The sequence below is a fragment of the Giraffa tippelskirchi genome, chromosome 13 (genome assembly GCF_054371585.1).
Source record: "Giraffa tippelskirchi isolate mGirTip1 chromosome 13, T2T-mGirTip1v1.2.pri, whole genome shotgun sequence".
Lineage (NCBI taxonomy): Eukaryota > Metazoa > Chordata > Mammalia > Artiodactyla > Giraffidae > Giraffa > Giraffa tippelskirchi.
Genome location: NC_137287.1, coordinates 70,509,130 through 70,518,520, shown reverse-complemented (window position 1 = coordinate 70,518,520; position 9,391 = coordinate 70,509,130). Strand labels below are relative to the sequence as shown.

Sequence of the window (9,391 nt, the reverse complement as noted above, 5' to 3'; positions counted from 1 at the left end):
TCATAATAAAATATTGGCTATATTTCCTTGTTGTACAATACTTCCTTATAACTTATTTATTTTATACGTAGTAACTTGAATCTCTTAATTCCCTACCCCTATCTTATGCCTTCCCTCTTCCCTCTCCCCACTGGTAACTGCTATTTTGTTCTCTGTATCTGAGAACACTACTTCTTTGTATATACAAGGAGAAGATGAAATTTAAGGGAACTGAATAATGCCAGGAAAGACAAAATAAGGTTGTTTCTGTATTGCTACTATATTCCAGGCATATGTCCACAATCATTATATTATTTAATCCCTTTATAAATCTATACAACTTGCTTTCCATTTACAGGGTTTTTTTTTTTTAATAGAGGCAGAATGGAGATACAATACTGAGTAAGCTTTAAGTCACACAGCTAGGAAATTTTGGAGCTGAGATTCAAACCCACATCTTTTGAGTCAAAATCTAGTCATCAGTCTATTTTATCAAATTGCTGAAACTCAGACAAAAACAATCTATAAGACAATGAAATAGCATCTTTAATATACTTAAAGAAAATATTGTCAACATATAATTACATGTTTAGTGAAAATGTCCTTCAATATCCATGTGGAAAACCCAGACAACACCCTTTAAATTTCCTAAATTTCTGTCAACCCCCTTCTATAATCACACTCTGATCTCAGTCCCCTGTAACTCAATCATTCCTAAAATCTTAACTTTCAATAAATCACTCTTTACCCACAGCAGTCTTTTTTTAACATGCTCATTTCCTTATTCTTATTGCACTTGCCTCTGTACCGATTCCTTCGATTTTAGGTATTCTGAAGATATTTCTATCATAAATTAAAAAAAAAAAAAAAGCACAGAATATCCTACATTACCTTCTGGCTACAACCCTTTCTTACCATTTCTTAGAGCCAAGTTCTTCAAAGGGACATCTGCATGTATGCACTGATCTGCAACTTATCTGTCCAACCCACAACAACGTGATATTTCTCACAAACCATTAACCTACACTGGCTCCGATCACTGATGGCACGTTGTCAAACTGAATTGATATTTTCCAGAATCATCTTAACCTTTCAACAGCATTTAACCCCATTGACCACTCTTTCCTTGGCAATTTCACCTCGTTTGGCTGTCTTTTCTGGCTCTCTTCCTGTATCTCTGATCAATCTTTTTCAGTTTCCTTTATAGTATTTACTTTCCCTTATGTCTTCTTTTTCCAGACCCGCAATATTTAGAAAAAGTATGATGCCTGCTCTAAGATTTTTACAGGGTTGATAATAAAAGATAATGCATCATTTACACATGAGTGTCTGAAAACAGTAATGACGTTTGTTGCTGTTTAGTACCTAAGTCGTGTCCACCTTTTTTGTGACCCCCATGGACTGTGAGCCCCCATATCCATCAGGTTCCTCTGTCCATGGAATTTCCCAGGCAAGAATACTGAAGTGGGTTGCCATTTCCTTCTCTAGGGGATCTTCCCAACCCAGGGACTGAAAATGATGTTACTGTAGGAAAATTAAAACAACTGTTTCTGCTGCAGTGAATAGCAGTGATTAGGTAAATTACAGGGCATCATGAATTAACTAATTTTGAAAATGATCATTCTCTAAATTTTGAGAAAGAAGAGAATATGAAAAGCTATTTTTACATTTTTAACCTTTCAGAAGCTAGTAATATAATAATAATGAAAGTTCTAGTTTCTATTTAAATTAAGACATCTTTTTTTTCTATTGCCATTTAGATGCTATTACTCAATTGCTATGTTTTAGGGCACCATGAGAATAACACTGAAACTCTTTCAAATGTATTTTTTGTTGGTTGTTGTACCAACTTATTTTAAAATAATAGTCTCCACACCCATGGCCATCTATAGAAATTCAAAACATCCATTTCATTCTATGTAATTTTAAATTGTTGTATTTTAATTCTCAATTGATATCTTTAGCTCAGAAAATAACAGAAATCTTAGGTCAAGAACTTTATTCTGAATTTGTAAGTATTTCATTTATGATTATTTGTTTTATTGAATCATCTTTTGTTCGTACTTTAATACTGCAAAATGTTTGAGGCTACCTTCTTTTGAAGAGTTTTGTTTCTGTCTTTTACATAAGTGTTTATTATTTTTTTTCTTTTTCCTTACTTTTCTCTCTTTCATGATGGAGTGTCATAGCTTTCTTTTTTTTTTTTTCATTTTGCATGTGGGCAAATTCTGCCCAGAGCTTTGGTTTCTCTCTTAATCCACTACCATTTTATCTAGATCTGGGATGTCTGTTTTTGAAAGCAGGAGGAGAAGGGAGTGATGGCATTACCAACTCTACCAACATGAGTTTGAGCAAGCTCCAGGAGTTGGTGATGGACAGGGAAGTCTGCATGCTGCAGTCCATGGAGTCGCAAAGAGTTGGACACAACTAAGCAACTGAACTGAACTGAATTGAATTTGAAGAAAAAATACAATTTATCTTGTGCTGAATGGAAATCTTGCTGGAAACCAAGTTTGTCTTCTTTTTTCTGTTTGTTTCAAGAAAATCCCACTACACATTCAGTACTTAAGGCAGTAGAATGAATTTGTATTCAACTCTCTTTGTTCTCTCATTCAGTATAATACTCTAAAAGACAGCAACCCTGGGACTTCCCTGGCAGCCCAGCTGTTAGGACTTTGCCTTCCAATGCAGGGGGTGTGGGTTCAATCCCTGGTCAGAGAGCTAAGAACCCACACATCTCACAACAAAAACCACCACGGTATTGTAAAGTAATTATCCTCCAATCAAAATAAATTAATTAATTTTTTTAAAAACCAATACATAAAACAGAAGCAATAATGTAACAAATCCAACCATTTTAAAACACAAATAAAAAATTTTTAAAAATAAAAAGATAGAAATCCAATAAAATTATTGTGTAGCTCTTAAGAAGTCTAGGTAAGGAGTATATGGAATTTTCCATAGGTGTGTCAGATTTGTTTTTAATAACTTTATCTATTTATTTACTTATTTTTATATTTACTTATTACTTATATTTTTACTTATTACTTATTTTTACTAATTTTTTGTATTTATTTACCCAGCTGGACTTTTCATTTTCATATTGGAGAGGAAATGGCAACCCATTCCAGTGTTCTTGTCTGGAGAACCCCAGGGACGGGGGAACCTGGTGGGCTGCCATCTATGGGATTGCACAGAGTCAGGCACGACTGAAGCAACTTAGCAGCAGCAGCAGCGGCAGCAGGGCTGGGTCTTTGTTGCTGGGTGGGCTTTTCTCTAGTGTCAGAGAGCAGGGGCTACTCTCTAGCTGTGGTGTGTGGACTTCTCATTGTGGGAGCTTCTCTTTTGGTGCACAGGCTCTAGAATGTATGGCAGTAGTTATAGTGCATGGGCTTACTTGCTCTGTGGCATGTGGGATCTTCCCAGCTCAGGGATAGAACCCATGTCTCTTGCATTGACAGGCGGATTCTTTAGCACTGAGCCACCAAGGAAGCCCCATTTCTTAGATTTTTATTGAAACTATCTGCTGTTGAACCCAATCTTTTTTTCTTTGGGGAGGGGCTGAACTTATATAATTTTTACCACTTATTTTATACTGTGTCAGATAGTGTTTTGTGCCCTGCCATCCTCATCCATATCTTGTGTCTTCCCTTCTGCTTTCCCTGAAGTTTAATGGCATGAAATTAAATGCATTTCCTTATTTAATTGCTCTAATCAAGATTCTGACAGTTCCCTACCCCCATTCCATCTTTTAATCACATCACTTGGCAGTGACGAAAATTGAGCATGTAATGAGATTTAGGGTGCCATCTTTCTCTAGAAGTCCCTCATCCATATATATGGAAATCAGTATTGTATCCCTAATTTTAAGATAAACTACTAAAAAGGTATTGCATATATGTTTCCTGAAGTGAGTTACAGATTATATACTATAGGATGAATAATGAATATTATAGCTTGAGAGAAAATAAAATAGAAAAATAAGATTGAGGTTCTTTTAAAGAAGGATTTATTGATCATGGATTAACTTCTGGACTTAATAGTGATAAACTCAACACAAAGTTAGGTTAATTTTACGTTTATGCAAATAGTTTAATTAAAAGAAAATAAATCATGTGTACCATTTGAAAACATGCTTCAGAATGATTATTCATATCTGTTTGTTAGCAAAGGGATGGGGGTGACTTCAGATATGTAATGCATAGACTTTGTCATCCAAATAAAGATGGCCACACTAAACAACAAATTTTCAGTGTGGATGAAACAAGCTTTTTATTGGAAGAAGATGCCATCTAGGACTTTCACAGTTTGAGAGGAGAAGTCAATGCCTGGTTTGAAAGCTTCAAAGGATAGGGTGACTCTTACTGGGGGCAAATGCAGCTGGTGACTTGAAGTTGAAGGCAATGCTTACTAACTATTTCAAGATTCCTAGGGCCCTTGAGAATTATACTAAATCTCCTCTGCTGTACTATATAAGTAGAAAACAAAGCCTGAATGACAGCATGTCAGTTTACAAAATGATATACTTAATGTTTTAAGCCCACTGCTGCTGCTGCTGCTGCTAAGTCGCTTCAGTTGTGTCCGATTCTGTGCGACCCCATAGATGGCAGCCCACCAGGCTCCCCCGTCCCTGAGATTCTCTAGGCAAGAACACTGGAGTGGGTTGCCATTTCCTTCTCCAATGCATGAAAGTGAAAAGTAAAAGTGAAGTCGCTCAGTCGTGTCCTACTCTGAGCGAACCCATGGACTGCAGCCTAGCAGGCTCCTCCGTCCATGGGATTTTCCAGGCAAGAGTACTGGAGTGGGCTGCCATTGCCTTCTCCTTAAGCCCACTGCTGAGACTTAAAAAAAAAAGATTCCTTTCAATATATTATTTTTCATTGACAATGTGCTTGGTCACCCAAGAGCTCTGAGGAAGACATACAGTGAGATCAATATTGTTTTCATGCCTGCTGTTACAACATCCATTCTGCAGACGATGGATCAAGGAGTAATTTCTATTTTCAAGTCTTATTTAATAAAAAATACATTTCCTAAGACTATAGCTTTCAGAGATAGTGATTCTTCCGATGGATCTGAGCAAAGGAAACCCTCTGGAAAGGATTCACCCTTTTAGATGACATTAAGAACATTCATGATTCATGGGAGGAGGTCAAAATATCAATATTAACAGGAGTTTGGAAGAAGTTTCCAACCCTCATGGATGATTTTGAGGGGATCAAATCTTCAATGGAAGAAGTAACTACAGATGTGATGGAAACAGCAAGAGAACAGAATTAGAAGTGGATCCTGAAGATATGATTGAATTGCTGCAATCTCATGGTAAAATTTTAATGGATGAGGAGTTGCTTCAAATGGATGAGTAAAGAAAATGGTTTCTTGAGATAGAATCTATTCCTGGTGAAGATGCTGCGATGATGATTGAAATGTCAGCAAAGAATTTAGAATACGACATAAGCCTCATTGATAAAGCAGTGGCAGGTTTTGAGAGGATTTTGAAAGTTCTACTGCAGGTAAGAGGCTTCTCTGATGGCTCAGTGGGTAAAGAATCTGCTTGCAACACAGGAGACAGAGAAGACTCGGGTTCGGAGTCAGGAAGATTCCCTGGAGAAGAAACGACAACCCACTCCAGTATTCTTGCCTGGAAAATCCCATGGACAGAAGAGCCTTGTTGTCCAAAGGGTCACAAAGAATTGAACACAACTGAGCAACTAAGTACACACTGTGGGTTAAATGCTATCAACCAGCACTGCATGCTACAGAGAAATCATTCGTGAAAGGAAGAGTCAATCAATGTAGCATTCTTCACTGTTGTGTTAGTAATTGCACCCCAGCCTTCAGTAACCACCACGCTGATCAGTTAGCAGCCATCAACACTGAGGCAAGACCCTCCACCAGCAAAAACTCAGTGACAACTCACTGAAGCCGCAGATGATGGTTAGCATTTTTTAGCAATAAAGTATTTTTAATTAAGGTGAGTACATTTTTAAAAATAATTTTATTTATTTATTTTTGGCTGTGCTGGGTCTTCATTGTTGCACGGGCTTTTCTCTAGTTGCACGTGGAGGTGAGGGAGGGGGCGCCTACTCTCTAGCTGCAGTGTGTGGGCTTCTCACTGCAGTAACTTTTCTTGTTGTAGAGCAGAGGCTCTAGGATGCATGGGTTTTAGTAGTTATGGCACGTGGGCTTAATATTTGCGGCTTCTGGACTCTAGAGCACAGGCTCAGTAGTTGTGGTACATGGGCTTAGTTGCTCCGTGGTATGTGGGATGTTCCCAGATCAAGGATCAAACCCATGTTTCCTGCATTGGCAGGCAGGTGCTTTACCAGGGAAGACCAAAGGTGAGTACATTTTTTAAGATATGATGCTTTTGCACACTTAACAGATGGCAATGTAGTGTAAACATGACTTTTATATACACTGGGAAATCAAAAAACCAATGTGACTCCCTTTATTGAGACCTTTGCTTTATTGCGGTAGAATGAAAGCAAACCTGCAATATCTCCAAGGTCTGCCTGTAGAGTCACTGTCCACCATCTCCCTGAAACTGTGCCTGGCCACCAGCGCACTTCCGCTTCTGGGCTTTGTGTACACTGTCATTCATTCTGATTGCTCCTTACTACTTATCATACTCAGCATTACCTATTCTTAAGAAGAGACCCAAACGAGGTGGTAGGGGAGGGATGAATTAGGAAATTTGGATTAGCAGATACAAACTACTGTATATAAAATAGCAACAAGGTCCCACTGTATAGCACAGAGAACTATAGTCAATATCCTGTAATAAACCATAATGGAAAAAAATATTGAAAAGTATATATACATATTTACTTATAATTGCATCACTTTGCTCTACACCAGAAACTAGCACAATCCTATAAATCAACTATAATTCAATTTTAAAATTATTTTTTTAAAAAAGAAGAGACCCAAGTGTTATCTTTTCTATGAAGCTTTTATGAATTACTCCCCCTCCCACTTTTGACTCTCCAATGAAGTCAGCAATTCCCCCAGGTGCCTGGTGCCCCATTCTGTACACACCTGCTAGACTCCATGCACTTGCTTATTACAAGGAGGTCTCTCTACAACCCCACAGACCCTAGGAGCAGAAATCATATCTTCCTTCTATTGTAACCTGAGTAGCTCATACAGGTGTCTGCCATGTAAGAATTTACTGTAGTGACAGGATGGATAAATACTTAGGACTGTCTCTGTATCTAGATGCCTCACCATTTTAGACATCTTGAATAAACTCTTCTATACTCCCTCTTGAATCAAAAGATTTCAACTAGAATCCACTCATGCAGTCAACATAAGACTTTCCTAAAGCAAACAACCAAAACAAGAAAAACAAAACACACAAAGTTACTTGCCACAAGTATAACATCAACACATGGTTATTTAATAAAGTCTTCGACAATGGAATCTTTGTTGGTAACCAAATCTATAAGGCATTTAAGTGTTTTCTCAGAGACTAGCAAAATAACCCTCTCTTTTTTTTTTAGGCATTATTAAAAATCCATGAATGCCAAGTCTTCAAAAAGGCAGAAATAACATTACAATCAAATTTCTTTCCATATTGTTTAAGAATCACATTCATATTGAAAATTGTCTTTTTCCCGGCACATCCATGTGAGATCTCCCTGTAGTTCAAACTTGATGCTGTGGCAGCCCCTGTCAGCCTGGTCCCTGAGAGCAGAGCCTGAGACAAAGGTGGGTGGGCAGGCTGTCTAATTGGAAAGTGATCCCAGTGAACAGAAGGGAAGAATTAGGGAGGATGAAACAAGGCTGAATGGACGGCAGCTGGAGTGAGGTATAATTGAATTGGCCACCGCTGCAGGCAACTGCACTGGATTCTGCCAGAAACTTGTGAGGAGCCATTGTGGAGATGGGTGTCACAACTGTCTGCCTGGGGGAGGTAAAGGGAAACGTTTATTCCATGACTTTGGCCCCTGTTGGTCAAGGTGGCCCCTTGGGTGATACTCCGTGTTAACTTAGCCCCCCAAGACACACTCACACTCTCTGGTTGCTTATGCCTGAGGCAGGTACCGTGGTTGACTACCCTCACGAAGCTCCAAGATCACAGACAGGAAGAAGTCATGTGCTGAGGTGATTCCACCATCAGATTACACATGCAGGAAACTGGCTGAGCCTCGCCTCCTCCCACGGACCCAACAAAACTACAGCTACATCAACAGTAGCTAGAGCTGAGAACGACCAGAAGATTAGCCAAAAGGATATTCCACAACTAAAAACAAAAAGGAAAAGAGCCACACTGAGAAGGACAGGAGGGGCAAAGGCACAGTCTGGCTGGGACCCACTCCCCAGTGCAGTGGCGGAGGGATATCATCTCTGAGGATCAAGGGGTCCACCCATCACATCAGGGTCCGCCCATCACATCAGGTTCCCCCCATCACATCAGGTTCCCCCCATCACATCAGGTTCCCCAGCCCTGGAGACCTGCGCCGGGAAGACGAGTCCCTACAACGCCTGGCTTTGGAAACCAGTGGGGCTTACGCCTGGAAGGACTGGAAGGCTGGAGGAAACTGAGACTTTGCTCTTAAAGGGTGTGTGCAAAAACTGACTCACCTGAGCCCCAGCACGGAGGCAGCAGTTTGAAAAGTGCCTGGGTTATACATGAAGGAGACTCATTGGCTAATTTTAGGGTGTGCACTCAAGAGGCAGGGATCTGTTGAGGGTATAGAGGTATTGATGGGTGCCAGTTTTTTGGGGGGTGGGTGGGAGGTTGCTCATCTCTCCAACTTGCCTGGCTCTGGGGGTGCCATTTCTGACTCTCCCATCTACCTTACTAGCATTGTTTATCCCACTCCAGATTCACCTGTGAACCCACCCTACCAGTACTCCTCCAAAGTAATCTGGTGCCCAATAGACCTGGTGGGTACCTTCAGCTGGCACAAAGGTCTCGCCAAAGTGGCCCCTTGCCCTGCCAGACCCAATGGATGCCCTTGGCTGGTGCTGGAGCCCTTCTAACGTGGCCCCTGCTCTACAACCTGTGGGTGTCCTCAGACACAGGCAGTATCCCCCCCCAAAACAGCTCTCATCGCAGGGGCCAGCTCCACACACCAGAGTACCCTCAATAGCCATGGCCAAGCCTTGCAGTCACCTGGGCCAGGGCCAGTCTCACACATTATGACACTTACAGTGATCACAGCAGGAGGGTACACACAGCCCATTCAGGAAACACTTCTGTAGCACTAGGCTCTGGCAACCAGGGAAGACTGCGCTCCTGAGGCCCACAGGGCACCTCCAACATAAGCCACTTCTTCAAGATCAGAAATGTCACTGACCTACCTAATACCCAGAAATATACACAGAGAATTAGACAAAGTGAGGAGACAAAGGAATGTGTTCCAAACAAAAGAAAAAGAAAGAAACCTCAGGAAAAGAACTA

The 9,391-nt window shown here is 40.3% G+C and overlaps 1 long non-coding RNA gene across 1 annotated transcript; it reads right to left on the bottom strand.

The window, feature by feature from the left end:
• Nucleotides 1–7,360: 7,360 nt before the first annotated feature.
• Nucleotides 7,361–9,084, bottom strand: LOC145532031 (uncharacterized). Its single transcript, XR_014072923.1, has 4 exons — nt 8,883–9,084; nt 8,569–8,668; nt 7,997–8,227; nt 7,361–7,888 (listed from the first exon to the last, which is right to left on the bottom strand). It is a non-coding gene; the product is annotated as an uncharacterized LOC145532031 (long non-coding RNA).
• Between the last annotated feature and the right edge of the window lie 307 nt (nt 9,085–9,391).